Here is a 19,659-nt window from a genome sequence, read left to right on the forward strand (position 1 = left end):
TAAAGTTTGACTTAGATTCAAATAATTTTATACTCAATTTTCAAAATCCAGCCATAATATTTCACTTCAATTGTATAATTGTCAAAAATATTTAAAACATATGATAAAACGCAAGAAATTCACACAGAACTATTTATCGGAAGTTGGAAGGATATAACCCGGAAGTGTTGTTAGGTCACTGTGTTGCGGAAATGTTAATGTGATGACAAAGAGGGTTGTGTATTGATTTTATTACAAGCATATCTCACATACAGCGTCCTTTTGGCTTCAGTTTGGTATGAATATACTTACATTTTATTTATTTAGTAAATTCTTGTAATTAATATGATAATTAACTGAAGCAAAGCTGAATTTATCACCGTTTACTTGGTAAATTATCCAATTAACAAAATAATAAGTCTTGGGAATAAAAACAAAACAATACTGTCATGGACATGTTTTGTGTTTTTAAGTAGTCGTCCTCCACTGTCAATGAATATATTAATTAAGTGTCTAAATTTATCTTAATTTAAAGCAATTTCGTTCAGCTCTGCTACAGTCTTACTGTGGAGACCAATGGTCGGAACTAAACTGGTTTGGTCTAAATGTCACCAACTTTATGGCAGATTTTAAATAAACAAAAAAACGATTTTTGGCCAATTGGAAGGCCCCTACAAAAAATCATAAGGCATAGCAAAAAAATGTTTTGGTTAAAATCACGAAAATAAGTCGTTAAGTGGTCATTTAGGTCGAGCTTTTATTATTCTAATGGAACCTGGTCAAATAGCCCCCTGGTCAAATAGAAATAGCCCCTTGGTCAAATAGAAATAGCCTCTTGGTCAAATAGAAATAGCCCCTTGGTCAAATAGCCCCCAAGTAAAAACGTCCCCATTTTGGTCTAAAAGCCCCCACACTTTTGGTCAAATAGCCTCCACTTTGAAAAAATGGTCAATATTAATATCAATTATAAATTTACCTACTATTAACAGGCTGGTTTTTATAATGAGGCACATTTTTTTTTAATCACATTGTGTCAGATTCTTAAAGAACGATTGCGATTTGACAGCAGTCATCGAAATTAGACTTTTGGATGAACAAGCCCTATTCTTATTCTTTTGCTTGGCATCAAATTTGTTAACAAGCCCTGCTATGTAAAATTCTGAATTTTAGTAAGGCCGGAATTGATTACAAGTGCAGAGCCCACAAGGCTGGATGTATGGAATATGTTTTTATATTGACATGTTGTATACTTAAGCTCAATAAAATCTGTTTAAACATTGACTTCAAGAGTGCTGTTTATTCTGTTGCTTTATGATAACAAAGATTGGAAATGAAAAAAAAACTTTGGAAAGAAAGTTTAAAGAAAATTCTATACTGAAACATATCTTCTTATCTTAGATTTTATGACTTATACTCAAACATTGGCCGAACCAAGAAAATCTTAGTGAAACTGGACGTTCTATATTTAATGTCATATTCCAACTTCAGAAAATAGACTGTTTTAACAATTACAACCATAAAGGCGGAACATATTGATCTACATATTATGTCGGGGATGTCAAAATTCGGGGAGTGAAGAAAAAATGTGGACTTAATAACTGTAACAGTTACTGTATTTTAACAGATCAGTACTAAAACTAACAAATTACTCACCCTTTTATTGGGATTGCTCATGTTTTGGCACCAATTTGTTTTGCAGGTTATACATCTGAAAACACTTATATTGTATCTGTTTTACTCTTTGATATATATATATATATATATATATATATATATATATATATATATATATATATATATATATATATATATATATATATATATATATATATACATATATCTAAATTGTAGAAAAAAATCACTTGATTCTAGCCATCAGTGTCTTAGTTTTTACACACCTTATATAAATGGTCAAACAAACAAAAGTGCATATTACAAAAATATGCGCGTGTCCCTTTAACCCTTTAGCACATAGACAAGTGGCCAGATTACACCTCCCAGTCAATAGCCATCTTACTGATAAGCAGTCCTTATCTGCATAGGTACTTTTCTGGATATTTGAAAATGAGAAAATGAATACAGCAGTATGACCTTAAAATCAATGTTACTCCAAATAATTGTGTCCAAATCTTTTTTATGTGAATTCATTTTTTATAGATAATTAAATTATCTAATAAATGGTGTCAATGATGAAATATTAAATTATTTTATTTCAGCTGTGAATGTATTTTCAAGATGGATTTGTAACATTTCTTTGAAATGTCATAATTGCATTAAATCAAAGGGTAATAAAATGCTGGGATCGATCTAATTTTTATTACCCCTATCATAAAAAGACCCATCTGGATTAAAAAGCCGACAATTTATGTTCTTGTGTATTAATACACAGAAATATGTCAAGAATATCCGGTGTCATCCAGCTGAGAGATCCAGTCCAAGGTGTCTGTTTAACTTTATTACCCCCTCATAAAATTGTTTACAAAAAAAGAAAGCCGATAAATGATTTTCCGGTATGAATAAAAAGATCTAGATCAAACAAAACGCTTGCACATGACCTATTTTACAGCCAACTATGATGGACATTATATAAGCTTCACAGAAAATTTACCCATCATTTTCTCATTTACTAATTGTTTCTTTTGTTTGTAAACAAAATATTACCTTTAAGTAAATATAATCTCAATTGATTTTAATGGTAAACTGAACTGACGTAATATATTTAATGATTTACGCATCAATGAATTTGGGGGAAATTCCGGTATACGGACATTTGCCCCCCCGGACATTTGCCCCCCCGGATGTTTGCCCCCCTTTTGGACCATGGCGGACATTTGCCCCCCCGCCGTTTTCGAGGGGGCGGACATTTGCCCCCCCTCAATGTTCGAGGGGGCGGACATTTGCCCCCCCTCCATTTTCGATGGGGCGGACATTTGCCCTCCCGGTTATATAAGTAATATTCTAGACAAACCTATATTTTGGTTATATATGCTATTTTGATCTTGATTAGTGAATTACTTATCATACCATTCAGAGAACAGAAACGTATTTTTTGCTGTATATATGAGTGCTATAAATGTGCTATATGACTTCTGATTTGAAATAAAAATATTATAAAAGGATTTACATTGTTGTCTTACCTAAGCCTACATCGTCACATGTGTGACCTGAACGGTGTAATCTGTATTTATATGTAATTAGTGACAAACATACAAACTGGTGTAAATCGGTTGGCAGTTTGCACGTAAATTGAACAAATAGTTAAAGAAAAAAATGTTCATTTTTTTTATAAATTAATATATTTTTAATATCTTGGTATAAACTTATAAAACCGGGGGGGCAAATGTCCGCCCCCTTGAAAACGGCGGGGGGGGGGGGGGCAAATGTCCGCCCCCTCGAAAACGGCGGGGGGGCAAATGTCCGCCCCCTCGAAAACGGCGGGGGGGCAAATGTCCGCCATGGTCCAAAAGGGGGGCAAACATCCGGGGGGGGCAAACATCCGGGGGGGCAAATGTCCTAGAATCAGCTCGTGGTCTTATTACGTCACAATGGGATATCACACCTGCGATTGGGAGTATAAACACCTTCTCAATTTAGCAGACGATATTTTCAAGGGAAAATCAATACACAAAAGGTTAAACTTTAATTTTATAAACATCCGGGATATTGTTTACAAAAAGAAAGATGCAAAATTGAAATATTGAAATGACCCTATTGAAATATGCGGGCCATGCGTTTACATCCAGTAATGGATACGGTCGGCCAAATGCGTATACATCTGGTAATGAGCTATGTCGGCCTATCTCGTATACATGCGCTAAAGGGTTAAAAAAACAAATAGCCATAAACATTGTCAGATATTAGTAATATACATGACTTCTGTACCACCTGCAGTGTCAATACTTAACTTGCAGTTAATACTGTAGTAAGAACACTTAATGCATGTTACAGACAACATTATAAACACATGATTGATGTATGTCATTATGCTATTTGAACCTTGATTCCATCCCTTTCCCTTTATAATTTAAAAAAACACTATTATTTTTTTTAAGTTGTGAAATATTGTCCAGGGCTAGTATTCAATACTGATCTTATCCTTAGACATGCTTCAGTGATTCCATTCAGCTACATATATACAGGCCAATCAAAACACTTAGTTTCTAATCTTAAATTTAAGGTTAATCTAAGTTGCGTATTGAATACAGCCTCAGGAATCATTTCCTAAACTTTATGTACTGTGGATATAAAAAACACCTGTTTTCAAGCTGCGTTTAAGAGTATTTCATAGTCTTATTTATCTAGCAAAGGTTAGGATAAGACTTTAATATATTTCTTAGTCTGATATTTCTATACTATAGCACAGTTTAGGAAAATACTTCATTTTTGATTTCTCTAGTACAGTTAAGGATAAAACTTCATTTATTAGTCTAATTTCGCGTGCACAGTTTAGGTCAAGACTTTATTTCTTATTTCTCTAGCATAGTTTAGGTCAAGACTTCATTTCTTATTTCTCTAGTAGAGTTTAGGATGAGACTACATTTCTTAGTCTAATTTTAAGAGCACAGATCAAGACTTCATTTCTAAGTCTTATTTCGCTAGCAAAGTTTAGGATAAGACTTCATTTCTAAGTCTTATTTAGCTAACAAAGTTTAGGATAATACTTCATTTCTAAGTCTTATTTTGCTAGCAAAGTTTAGGATAAGACTTCATTTCTTAGTCTTATTGCTAGCACAATTTAGGATAATATTTCATTTCTAAGTCTTATTTCGCTAGCAAAGTTTAGGATAATTCTTCATTTCTTAGTCTTATTTCACTATCACAGTTTATTGGATAAGGCTTCATTTCTAAGTCTTCATTCTCTAGCACAGTTTAGGATAAGACTTCATTTCTAAGTCTTATTTCACTAGCATGTAGTTTAGGATAATACTTCATTTCTAAGTCTTAATTCACTAGCACAGTTTAGGACAAGACTTCATTTCTAAGTCTTATTTTTTTTAGCATCTCCAGGGTCATAGACCACTTAATGATCCATTCAATTTTAAACAGTTTCCCTGAACATATGATACACTTATTTGTGTTCCACAGTAATTTATTTGTATGCATGACAGGGCTTTTTCTATAATACCCACGGGTCCGACTATCAGACCCATTCCCAAAGCAAAATATAAGATATTTTTCCCAATCTTTAGAAAAAAATCCCAATCAAAAAAATTTAAGTTTTTTTTAGAAACCCTGTAAAAAACCTGTACTGGTTTATTTTCAACAACCTAATAAATTATGTGATGTAAAGTTTATTTGATAATTGAACTTGGAAATCATTGATTTTCATCACATTCAGAGATCAGTATAAAATATTATCTGTCATGATTTATTGCAATAGATATTTACACCCCAAGGATTGATATTTCAGTCATTTTGGGTCTTTTAAAGGGAAAATAAACTACGGCTTACTACGGTAATATTAAATCATGTCCTATTTCCCAGGAGACTAGACAGCTTTTTCTTTTAACTGTAAAATTTCCCAATTTCGGCATTTTCACAAAGCAAAATTTCCCAAAATGTATAGGGTCTTTTCCCAAAATGGGCAGAAAAAGCCCTGCATGAAAAGTGTTCTTTAGTAAGGTTCAAACACAATATAAGATAATTTTACTAACACAGGCATCAAATCTGTATTACTGTTGTCATTTCTTTGTTATTAATATTAAAGGGACTGTACACCAGATTGGCACCAAAAAAGTTTTTTTCTGTAACGAATCTCAGGACAATTATTTAATAAAATGATTTACTCTTTGAAATCATAATTGTAAAAAAATACCAAAATGTAATGATAAAAAATCGAGTTGGAGACCGGGTTCGAACCGGTGTCGCCAAAATTGCAGTTCAGTGTTGTATCCACTGGGCTACCCTAAGGCTTACCCTATACAGTTGGAATACTTAAGCTATATACCTAACTTGGTAATATCACGTGATAACATCGACTAGCCAATCACGCATAAGGAATGAATTCTACTAGGTAATGGAAAAATACGGAAAAACTGCGAAAAATAAATTAATTGTAAACTATGTGACAACAGGGCTTTTTCTGCCCATTTTGGGAAAAAGACCCTAGACATTTTGGGAAATTTTGCGTCGTGAAAATGGAAATTTTACAGTGAAAAGAAAAAGCCGTCTAGTCGCCTGTGAATTAGGAAATGATTTAATATTAGTTTATTTTCCCTTTAAAAGACCCACAATGGCTGAAATATCAATCCTTGGGGTGTAAATATCTATTGCAATAAATCATGACAGATAATATTTCATATCTCTGAATGTGATGAAAATCAATAATTTCTGAGTTCAATTACCAAAAAAACTTCACATCACATAATTTATTAGGATGTTGAAAATGAACCTGTACAGGTAAAAATAATTTCTAAAAAAAAATGGTTTGGGATTTTTTTTCTGAAGATTGGGAAAAATATTTTATATTTTGCTTTGGGAATGGGTCCGATAGTCGGACCCGTGGGTACTATAGAAAAAGCCCTGGACAACGGTACATGTACTTCAGTGAGTAAGTCTCAATGCATTGTACACATCGATACCAAGTTTATGTCAGTTTTTTGACAATTTTCTTCTTTTTTCGCTATTTCATCATACAAAGTACAGCCCCTTTAAAAAGGGAATTTATAAATAAAATGACTCTATTATAAATATGACTAAACATAATTAAGTCCTTGACTGACCTAGAGCTAGTGCCTCTAAGGTTCCAGATGTTCCAGTAACAATAATAATAAAATGTATCATGTTTTCAAGTCAGTTATGTAATTATTGAAGTGCACTTTCTTACAGAGACTTCAGAGCCTTAGGAAATATCCTCACACGATGTCGAGTCCAAACAAGAAATATTTTGGTTCGGGTTACCTGATTCTATTTACGAAAAAGGTGCCGAGCCAACTGTTTTTATAGTCTTTTGGCTAAAAAAAATATAAAAATGAAAAACAAAATATTTTTTAGCATGTGTTTAAATATGTAGTTAGTTTGCAAAACCTTTAAAGCTTAATAATGAAAATTACCATAACGCCATTTCACAATGATGAAAGTAACATTCACTTAAATCCTTATAAAAAGATAAAAAAGAAAAGCCTATAATTATGTACCTACACTATGTGTTTCTGGACAAATTGTAAACCTAACCACACAATTATTTTTTGGCCTAGGGCCTAAAAAAAAATACATTTGGTTCGGGTTACCCAACCCTACCTATGGAATAGGCGCCGACCGTTTTTATAGTCAGTTTGAAAAACAAATGAAAAACTAAAAAAAAATCTTTTTTTTTAATTGCTTTTCAATGTGTAGTTTTAAACCTTAAATGCTTATACAGGAGATTACTTTAACACCATTATCCAATGATGAAAATAACATTCTTATATAAAGCCTAATAAAAAAAAAAAATAATAAAAAAAAGCCTACCTACCCTACCTATTTTTGAAAAAGATGTAACCCTAACCAAACATTATTTTTTATTTTTTAGGCCTAGGCATAAAGAAGTCCCAAGGCTTAGAGTCTGACTCTTGGCTTAGGGGAATGAAAATTAATTAAAATCGGTGGTTCTTTCATGGTTTTCCTCTCTTGTATGGTTTCAGAAACTTCCATGAAGCTTTCTGGAGGGATCTCCCAGAGCAGAAAAAAAGCTGGTGCTGAGCAAATTGAATAAGCATGATGAATTTAGCAGACTTTTGGAAGAGGGTTGAACTAGTTAGAGGCTACATGTACATGTAAGAGTGAAGCAGTGGAATTATCTAAGAATAAACACTTTCTTTTGCTGTGGAGAGGAAAAGTGAGATTTGCGCAATATTATCTACAAGTGTTGGAATTAGGTAAGTTGCTGTTTGTATGCAAATGGATGACAGTGGGATTTCTTTCACACGATTTCGGGAATAGGGCCTGGGAAAAAGGAGTCATTTTGACTATAAATTGGAAATTCCATTCTTGCCTAAAAATGAGCAAGAATGCTTTAAAGTGACGTTCAATCATTGTTTTTAAAATGCACTTATTTTTTATTAGGAAATTAAGTGTGGCAAATCATTAGGAGTGTTAAAACCAAGTTACCGGCAGCTGGAACCCTGTTCAGCAAATGTTGATATTTGGTTGATGTTTGCCCAAATATCGTCTTTTAAAACTTCAATTTTCAATAACAGATACTAACGGATTTTAGCGATTTGTGGTTGTGTGACTGGTTGACATTATCACTTGATGTTATCAATGTATATATAAAAGGTCAAAATATCCATCTCTTTTCTATAAGACCTTCTGACCTAGTGGTTAAATTGTCGGTTTTCTATAGTTTTTTTTACTGGCGTGGGTTCACACTCCACTAAAACTGAAATATTTTTATACTTTAATTATATTTTCTCTGCAATTTCTAAATCATAGATTAAAATAATGATAAAATAAGTGTTCTCATATGGAGTACAGGGAAAACTCTTTCGCAAAACCACGAGGGAGTCCCTTTAAAAAACTGACTGAAAAGATAATATAATGTAATAAAATTTGTTTCTTTATAAATACACTTACTCCTCCACAAAAACAACAAAACTTTGTGTTAAAAGAATAAAAAATAAAGACTTGGAAATTTTAGTTTCACATTATGGAACTAATTATATGTTTGAGCACAGGGAATAAAAGGGCTAAATTTTGACAGTAAATTGGACAGAAAAATCACACTGGATCTAGTAACTTGTGCTTCATTTTGAAAATAAACTATTCATGATCAATTAAGCAGGGAATGCCTAACAAGAGGGTTTCATATTTGGAAATGTTTTAAATATTCAAAAAAAAAATGTTAAGGAAGAAATATTTCTGAAGCATGTAATACAAACTAATTAAGCTACCTGGTACTCTATTTAGCAAGAATAAAGTAGCAGTCTCGATTTGAATGAGACTGTTTGTTAAAAGCAATGGTTGGTTCCCGTCAACAGTGAACGCGCCTTATAGCATAGGCTTTAGTGGAACATAGTATTCTATTTCCTAAGAACCAGTGTTTAAAGTGATGGTAAATTACTCCGTTTTAGAACTTGCTTTTCTCAACTTTAAAGTGACACTCTTTTCTTTCAAAATCAATACATAATTATACATGTATAACAAACATAAATTTTGACTGATGAACCTATTAAAACTAATTCCTAAATAATGCATTTATGGAAAATATTAGTTACTGATATAACAAGATTGTAAATGTGTATTTAATAGCAGAAAGCGCAAAAATATTAAATAGTGAATGCTTTAAAAGATTAACTGTGGTCTCCTTTTAAGACTCATAAGGTAGATTACCGTATTTTATGCATATTTCTTTCAAATTCAACTAGGTATGATACTATCCTTCATAAAAACCATAGTTTTTGACATTTATTCATCTTTTTGGGAATTTTAAAACACTATTATTTATTGTGGTAGATCTTATTTGGGAATAAGAGTGCATCTTTAAGTATAGTTTGACATCGTTATTGTAGAAGATGTGTTATACGTGGCTATTCAAGAAGCCCTGATCTGAACTTAGTCATATATTGCATGCTTAATTGTATTAATAAATTGTAAGTGATACTTTGATCATTTATCAATTAATGGACAAAGATGGATCAAGTTTCAGCATAATTAGCCAATTTTCGAGCCTGATTAGAATTTGATAGGGAACAGTTGGTACTTTGGCAATGAAAGTGTTATGTGTACACAAAACTGATTCATTCATTAACTTCAATTGTTGAAATCAGCACTTGAAAGCCCTCCAAGCCCTGCACTGGTAAAATGTTTACCGAGCTTGCTCATATTCTGGATTTTATATTGCAGTAATATTGTTTGTTTTTTTCATATCGCGGCACTCAACATTTATTGAAAGAAATCAGGAATGTTCATTAAAAACTTAACTTTCATAGACTCAAATGTTGGATTTTTTGTTAGATCACATTCATTTTGAAATCCAGATAGCTAACTAATTATTAAATTAACTATATATAAGAGATTTACATACAATAGCTGCGATTCAATCGTATACACACAGTGTTTTTTCGTGGTGCAATCTACTGCCTTCTGAGTGAGTTAAGGCTGTTGGACCCCTTCTGAAAAAATGTCCATTTTCCCCCAAAATTTCTTTTTCATTCCCAATTTGATAAATGCTGGTTATGTTCATGAATAAAAAAGCAATGAATTTTTTAAAGGAAAAACAAAATCTTGACAAGACTTATTCTTTTGCAGCATAATGTATGCATATAAATAAGTAAAATCATGTATATTTCTCATTTTATTAGCTATTTTGGCCTGATTTAGTATTTTTCTAATGGTCAACTTTTTTTTTCAATTTGCAAGGAAATCACTGACACATTCAAATAAAAATATGATGACATGGATAATACTACAATGTTTAAATCCATCCAAACATGTTTCATCCAAACTATAAACTACAACAATGCATCCTTTTTCATAAGATCTTTTTCTTTTCTTTTTTAAATTTAATTATGACTGTTATATTACATAACTTTCTGAAATCCCAGGAATTATTAAAACCTAAAAAAGTTTCTGGAAAAGATTCTTAATGAACTTAGAGATTATCAGTAAAATATGTTACACATCAAATAAAAAACACAGCAGTCCTGTTATCAGTCAAAAAGTGCTATACAAGGATTAGGCTTTCCCCATTAATAAAGAAATGTCCCGATCAAATATTTATATAATGCCTCTGTCAAATACCATCAGCTGCTAGGCAATATGGAGAACTGCTGATTAATTACGCAACGTTGTGTGCGGAATATGGCTGATATAAAATCGATACTGAAATGCATCAGGTCCTGCATTATTTTTTATCGATAAAAACTGGATTTTGGCAGTGTTGTCATTTAGGGTGGTTTTAATGCGTCTGTGTTGTATAAAGATTTTCTCAGAAATTGAAGATTTTTTTAATGCACTTCACTTAATGGATTTGTGTATCAATAATTAATTCATAATTTTGTACTGGAATAATGTAATGTGATTTGTTGCATTATAATTTTATGTATTAGAAAAAGCTATGTGAGTTATCAAGTAATCATATTTACATGTATATCAAAAATCGCCATCATGAATTAAGGTCATTATATATTTTTGATATATATTGTATAACTTAGTAAGTTAGTGTAATAACTATCTAATAAGTGTGAATGTACGTTATTAATAATAAGAACATTTTATGTATTTAGCACTGTAAATTGGCACATAAGTATTTGTTGTAGAAATAGAATCTCACATTTTGTGGTCAGTCAATAGAATTTTTTTTAAACTTTTTTTACTCGCACAAAAAATACAGCTCGTTTTTTTTATCCATTTAAAAAAAACTAGTTTAATGTTTGCATGTTAAAATACCACTGGTGTGATTTTAATCCTCTATATCTCATAGTGTACACTACATGCAAGCGTTGGTTTCTATATAATATCATCATATTGTCATAAATGAACAAATGTCGTCAAACAAACTGCAAAAACTGTTACCATTAAAAGTTAATAACTTAAAATGTATTAAAGATATTCACACGAAACTTGATACAGATATTGCGAGAAAGAATTCCATTCATAAGCAAGGCCCATAACTCTAGATTTTTTATTGTCGAGTTATATTTTAATGCCCCTAATTTGAACAGATAACAAAAAACAGGCAAACGTTCAGGCGTTAGTTAATGCGATGTTCTTACCTGTAACACACTATGTATTGCGATTAATAATTAACATATATTAATATTAATGGCTTGATAGACAATATAAATGTTACCCAGACACATCATTTTATTACATGATTCCGCAATAACAATTTGCTAATGACAGTGAAACATGCATCAGTGGACATTGTTCAGAGAATATGTTGTCTGGCTTTGGAAATGTTGATACTCTGCCCAAGAAATGCTGGCTACAATTTCACAACATTTTCTACAGATTATTACTAGCCATATCAACCAATGAACTTGACTATACATGTTTATGGCCCTCCAATAATGAAGTACCATGTTTTATCGTTAAGATTTGCAGTTTTACATCTTAACAGTCATATATATTGTGTATGTAGTCAATATTATTGTCAGATATGTCATAATTTGGTTCCCTGTCTGCGAAATCGCAAGAAAGTGCTTATTTGAAGCCTGCAGCCATTGTTTTGGTGTAAGTGTTTGCGACCGTATTTCTGTGATTGCTAAAATCCCTGCATGACAAACTTGGGAATTTTGCAGATTAAATTATTTAAAATTTCCCATCCAGTTTTGGTAAAAAAACTTCTGATCCTAAAGACCTGGTTTAACCAAGGTTAAACAATTAAGTGTTATAATACACGAACTGATGTTTTACAGGATATTAGTAAATATGAATGGTTCTCTCATAATGACATAATTATAACAATAACACATTTTTTGAGCAGCACATGTTATTGTAATTACAGGATTTCACACTTCACTGTGAGGGAACTACGTTAAAACAAACGTGTCTCATGATCTATCATTATTTTTATGACATTTTGAACTGTCATTAGATTTATTTAAGTTGAAAGTGTTTGTGCCTTTTTTAGGTTAATGACAATTTTAACTGTCTTCTAAGATAAAAGGTACCATAAAACAGCACAATCTTTGAACAATTAGATAACAAAATCTATATTCTTTTATTGTTAAAAAAATGGACACTTAATGTTTTGGCCTCTTTGAAAAATATATTGTTAAACCTTGGAAGACTTAAGAATGTCACATAACATTACGGCAAAAGTGCCTTTCACTATTTCAAAAGAATATGTTTGAAAGAAAGTTACATTAAAAGGACTTTTGTAACCTGAGGTTGTTATGTACGTTTGTCATTTTCATTTCAGAGGTCCAAGAAGCCACCTGGGGGGAACTGTGTTATGACTTCAATGTGGTTGTTGAATTGTGTCGGTTGCAAAAGGTTAGTTTTCATCTGCCTATAAAAAATATAATCCACTGTACTCTTGTATGTACACATCTGAGTCATGCAGGCTGAATGTTTTAACTGTTACATTAATTATTGAAATTAATTTTACTGTGTGTCAATTATTGCTTCTTTATTCTATTAGTTCATTTGGTTGAAAATCAGCAAATTCAATTGAATTGTGTTTTTTTTTATTTCATTTTCACAGCCTAATTTAGTGAGTAATGGTTTTATTAAAAGTGGTTTTCATTGTATTATTGACCCTGTAGTTTCCAAATAATGTAATATAAATCTAACATGCTCTTATTCATGTTCCTTTTTAGTTTCAAAATGGAGATGATTCTTATCCTTACATACAGAAGTACAAATATAAACCACAAGTGTAACTTAATATTAAACATTAAATGAAATACACATTAACCATTTTCAGCGTTGTAGTTAAAGTGTAACCATGCCTATAATAATAGTAACAAAGTGTAACCATGCATTTTGTAACATAGCATCCACCCTGTGATTTAATGCTTTTTTATGGGCTGGCTCTGTGCCATTGATTATTTTTGAGGGATGCTTGGTTGCAATGTAATGCACTGGATTTCTTTTCTGTCCCGGAAATATGTTTTGAATATTATGATTGATTTTGAAGTTTAAGTACACAGTTTTATGGTGGATGTATGAAACTGAGTGGATATTTGAAGGAGATAAGCTTGTTATTTATCTGATGTGTATCTTTATTTAAGGGAAAAGTAGATACACTTGTTAAGGGTCGTGTTTTGTTCAAGAGTGTTTTGAAATCAAGGAATTGATCTGGTGATTCTTACAATTGGCAGTTTTGATCACTGTTTAAATTGTAAGTTTTATTTTTAGTGAGATTTGGTTGTTTTAGTTAAGTTGAATAAATTACATAATGACAAAAAGGAGATACATGTAAGTTTGGTTGTCTTTGTCACAATTGTATGTTTTTAAAGCTCATAATGTGAGAGTAATAAACATGTCCATATTAAGTCTTTTAAATAAATTGAACAATCAACGACTTTAAAATACTTGATCATTGTTTTGTGAAGGCAATTGTTGAAATAGCAATGATTAAACAACATGACTTTTTCATCCATTTTTTTTTTGAAATTTGAGAATAAAGTCAATCGATCTTACTGCAATTTCACTTCAGGCCAAAATTAATGGCCTGACAAATGATGTTTCAAATTAAAAATAGTAGGCCTTATGGTGCATTGTTCTTGATTGAAAGATGGTGATTTACAAAGATAGCATAGCAAGCTGTGTGAAACCATGAAATTAATTGCCTGATAACAAGTGCAGTTGATGTATTGGAAATGACATTGGAGATGAATATCATTTAGTTAATGTTATCATTTCATTTAAACCAACTTAACCTAGTAAAATTTGAGATGAAATTTGACACCGTAGATGCACTAATAAACCACAGATTTTAGATGAGGTTGTAATATAATAAAATTATACAATAAAAATATTCTCAATAGTATTTGTCCTGGATGAAACTCGATCATCATAAAATAATTTTAAGTGGTTCATATTAATAATTAGTTATATCTGTGGAGCATAATAAAATGGTATATTTTGTTAACTCCAACTGGTAGATCAAATATTTAATTTGAAACTATATTAATAATGAAATAATATTTATATGAAATATGAGCATATGAAATACGTAATATTTTATATTGTCAAATCACTATCTGAACACATGTAAAGATTGAAGATTGACAGGACTAAAAATTGGACAAATCTCGCATATTGTGCGGATAATGGAAATAATTGTTTCAGGTCTGTATGTTATGAATTGGCATGACATTGTTTTCTTGTTTTTGATTGACTCATGTACATACACTTTTTGACAGACTAATTATTTATTATTTTGAGGATACATGTAGTTTGGCTTTCTACAGTAAACCTTAGTGTATTAATTAATATAATGTGTGAATGTCTGCTTGTCAGGGGTCAATTTTTAGCAATGGCTTCTGTTTACTTTATTTTTTAAATCCACATCATTGTATGATTGAGGTTGAAGATAAAAAATTTTTTAGTACATTCAATATTTCTATTCAAATTTCTATTTTGATTGAAATAATTACAATTTAAGTCTAACGTGGCTTTCATTAAAGGAAAACTGGAAGTGTATTACTCACTTAAAATGGGCTATAACTTCAGAATTATAAGATTCATTGAAAGTTCAAATCCTCCCATGTTTTGGAGAAAAAATCCTAAGTATTTTATTGCAATAAAATATTTGCAAATTATCAAATAGTTGGAAAAACTGGAGAAAAAAATCTTAGTGTCCCAGAGACAACTGCTACAATTTTCAGAGAAAAAAATCAATAATTTTATTGGCAAGGTCAAGTTCATACTATTAGTTTGAAATATTTAAAAATGGAAGGCCCTGTGTACCAAGTTATAGTTAGATGACATGAAATACAATCCTAATGATTAAGAATGGGCGGACTGTGAGCGTAACCCTTCTTAATGATTAAGAATTTAATTCATGTCATCTTACTAACTTAAAATACAACCTCATTGGCTGACATATTGTCTACGCAAAATCTGATGATGGGATTGTGTATCGGATAAGTGGCGTGCAGAGGGCGGACCTTTTATCAGTTGAAGTTTTTAAAGATTAAGACTTGTACTTAATGATTGCTTATCTGTAATTTCATATGCTGTAAATGTATGCCGTATTCTCAGATGATATTACTCAGTACCAAAAAGTCTTGTTTGATAGACTTATGAACAATTTGCCTCCAGTAGAAATCATGTTTTACACTCCTGGAAAAATCTTTCCTAATTCATTACACATGCACGAACTTGTGTAGATTTGGTAATTATACCCCCCAAAACAAAGTTTTTATACCCCCCAAAACAAAGTTTGGGGGGGTATACTGGAATCGGGTTGTCCGTCTGTCCGTCTGTCTGTCTGTCTGTCTGTCCGTCTGTCCGTCTGTCCGTCCGTTTTTTTTTGTCCGGGATTTATCTTTGTCGTTATTGAACAAATCTTTTTCAAACTTTCAGATATTAATGGCCATGATGTAAACTTGCGCCTCTGTGAAATTGGTACGGGTCACATGACCCTGACCAGAGTTATCTCCCCTTGATGTGTTAAAGTAGGCAAAATAAGCCCTGTCCGGGATTCATCTTTGTTATTATTCAACAAATCTTTATCAAACTTTCAGAAATTAATGGCCATGTTGTAAACTTTCGCCTCTGTGAATTTGGTACAGGTCACATGACCCTGACTGGAGTTATCTCCCCTTGATGTGTTAAAGTAGGCAAAATAAGCCCTGTCCGGGATTCATCTTTGTTATTATTCAACAAATCTTTATCAAACTTTCAGAAATTAATGGCCATGTTGTAAACTTTCGCCTCTGTGAATTTGGTACAGGTCACATGACCCTGACTGGAGTTATCTCCCCTTGTAGGCAAAATTAGCTTTGTCCGGCCTAACTCCAGGGCAAACAACCTTAAGACATGGAGGGGTGGGGGGTATTCGTTAGCCTATGGCTTACAGTTCTAGTTAAATATGATATTAATATTAGTCTTCAATGCTATCATTTGGTCTGGCTTTGGTGAGCTTTACTTATAATGAATAAAGGAAAGGTTTCCATTTAACCTCAAAATGACATCATAATAATGCCATGGTAATTACATGTAAGTTTACTGAAGAAAATAAATCTGATTGCCTTTTTGTCTTCACCACAATGAAATAATGCACATGTCTGCTGAATAATTATATACAGTACACTCAACGAGTAAGACCCACTTTCCGTTTCCCTCCGCGGATTTTCGCTTTCGCGGCCAACACAATGATTTTATCGACTTATCGTTCCTCGGAGTTTGAATTTAAGGCCCCCAGAGGGTGATCAGGCGACCGAAGAATAACGAATGGGGCGTTCCTCGGAGGGGTTTACTCCGCGAAACTCTGCAGACACTTGATAAGAATCTACGATAAAGTTATTTTTTTTATTAAAATTTTCAACCGATTAACACGGCTCCAGTAAATTGCTATTATTCTTTTTCCTCTGCCCGTTTTGCATGAAGTTAGCTTACCACAAGAATGCAGTCGTATTTCACTAGTTGCACATGCATCTTATAAACATGTTTTTGCTAATGATTGAATACATTGATAAACACATTTCACCCGAGAAAGGCTAGTTTACCCATTTTCGGAAAATCAGGAGGTCAAACACGCGTTCAAAGTTCACAGCGCATGGTTTTGAAGGCCTTCTTGCCTTGTTTTCTGTGGAAAATTTCATTAAACGTCATAGCTTTTTTTAACCACCAATAATAAAAAGTATATTCTACATTGTATTGATCACGCGCTTAACGTCAGAGGTCATGGTTCAGAATCATGTGAAATGTCGGTTGCTTTATGATATGATAAAATTAGTGGCAATACTTTAATGATTCAATGTTTATTATTCAAGACAATATTCAGTTGGCGTTTACGGACACAAATACAAATTAAATGCTGGTACATGTAAGAATCTTTTATGATTAACAATGTGCATAAGCATAAAAATAAATAGCTTAAATGATATCTTGCTTATCTGATTAGACTCGGAGTTCCGCTGCGGGATCACAAAATCGGACGATTTCCAACGCTATCGTTCATATTAAACTCGGCAGTAAGCCAGCTACTCGGAGGAACTCGGGGGGGATTTTAGCAAGGGCAACAGTTTTAACCTTTCAGGAAATCCGCGATCATTGACTTTATCCCTCGGAGTGAGCGAGAAAAGTTGGTCTAACTCAATGAGTGTACCAGGGTTCGAAGTTAACTTTGAGGAGCACTGCCATAATTTTGCAAGTGCTTTTTGAAGCAACTCGCAAAATGAAAAATCAACTTGCAAATTTATTATTTGCTTTATTCCCTTATGATATTGCCTAATTTAATTAGAAATTTACATCTTAGACATATTATGAATATTAAAACGTATAAATCTCGAGTCACTCGACTGCTGGAACTTGTTGATGGCTTATTCATTTTGGGGGGTTCGGAAAGACTCATCAGATGCTGGCCGCTTTTTGATAACAAAGCTGTCCAATAATTTGACATTGTTCACTAAAATTGTATATTCACCCTCGCCATCGGGTAATACCCATTCGGCAAGCAAGCTACAGATTAGTAGTAAAAACAATAACATTATAAATTCAAAATAAATAAAAGCAACAGTAAATGTAGCAAGGATGCTTTAGACCATGAAATATATCGATCGATGAAGTCTATTCACTTTGACAGTTGGGCGGAAATATATTCAAAGGTTGATGGGGTTTACATATAGTGCGCGAAAGCGCCAAATTCAGCCAATGATTGAGCTAGGTGATTACGTCATTTGAAATATGCATGCCTCAGAGCATCCCGGAAAGATTCGAGATAAAACTCGGCCTTTTCCGTATTTGTTTTATTTTTGAAAACTTACTAGAGCGTGACTCCGTACTGTCTTCTACTGGTAGTGTAAACATGCCACTTAAAGGCTGTTTACACTCGACTACGGTGCGGAGTTAAGTTCATGTTTATTCTACTTTCCGTGTAACATTTTGTGGTCTAGAAAAAGCCACTTGCAGAATTTTGCGAGCTTGAATAAAAGTCACTCGCAATTTGCAAATGTCGCTCGCATTTTGCGAGTATGCGAGTCTAAATTCGAACCCTGTGTACTGTATTAAAAAGTAGTTTTATTACAAATGATGATCATAATTATAAAAGCCATCCCTCAAATAGTTGCAGGCCGGGATAGGCTGACTCATTGAAAATGCTCAGCCTCTACGTATTTCGGGAGACCACCAAATAAAATCCTTATCTATATTCTATAGTGAATTAACCCATTTGCACACAAAATGATTTCTAGTTTTTCACAACTCCCAAAACCTTAACAAGTTCCATTTGTGTACATAAACGTGGTTAGAAAAATGTTACTTTTCTTGTTAGAAGACTGAAATTGGTTGAACAAAACCACTCTGTATTTTTATTGTATAAACAATTTAATGCAGCAAAAATGTAAACTAAAAAGAAGATCCAGCATGTTCAGCGAATTTTTTTCAAAAGTAGTTCTTCGTCTGATTTGGTTAAACCAAAATTGCTTTTATTCAGTGTCATCGATGTGTTGGAGATAAAATGATGTACCATTGCGTAGTCACTTCCGAAGTTATGTTATCTGCTCTTTAACACCTCTGGAATAAGTCAAATAAGCTGCACTGCAATCCAATTGTACTGCTCATAAATTACATTAAAAAGGGAGATAACTCATCAATTATTAAAACTTTATAAAAAAATTAAACCAACCACTACAAGCAACCCAAAAAAATTAAGGATTGCATTCAACTTTCAAGCAATCACCTTGTGTTGTGGACCTTAATAGGTCTTTAAAGATAATTTACCTGGAAATATTCTTTTCAAGGTTTATTTGTTTTTGTCATGCATAAAACACATATCACTCAAGGATGGTTATGCAATAAAATCTGTCAATGAAATTTATGTAAGAACATTTACTGAAAGAGAAAAGAAGATATTTTTGGCAACATGTTTTCCATTCATGCTGAAATATCATTATTTTGTAAACTGTTGAAAGCATTGATTTTATCATGAGATAAAAATTTCAAAAATGTCTGAACGTTTCACAAAGAGATATTAAGGTGAAACCAGTGTCACGAAGTGTTGATAAAGTAAACTTTGTTAATAATTTTGAAAAAAATAGCATATTATTCTCATTTGTTAATAATATGCAAGTTGTCTTTTTA

General features: G+C 32.3%; 1 protein-coding gene across 2 annotated transcripts in view; it reads left to right on the top strand.

Moving 5' to 3' along the window:
• Positions 1-168: 168 nt before the first annotated feature.
• LOC128222015 (uncharacterized) overlaps positions 169-19,659 on the top strand; it is a 38,697-nt gene continuing 19,206 nt past the window's right edge. Inside the window, exons 1-3 of one of the 2 annotated variants that reach the window (XM_052930756.1) lie at positions 169-275; positions 7,602-7,835; positions 12,824-12,897. The gene's annotated coding sequence lies outside the window, so the exon portion shown is untranslated. Of the gene's footprint in view, positions 276-7,601; positions 7,836-12,823; positions 12,898-13,608; positions 13,748-19,659 lie in introns of those variants that run through there. The other variant, XM_052930757.1, reaches the window with a different exon arrangement.

The sequence above is a fragment of the Mya arenaria genome, chromosome 16, assembly GCF_026914265.1.
Source record: "Mya arenaria isolate MELC-2E11 chromosome 16, ASM2691426v1".
Lineage (NCBI taxonomy): Eukaryota > Metazoa > Mollusca > Bivalvia > Myida > Myidae > Mya > Mya arenaria.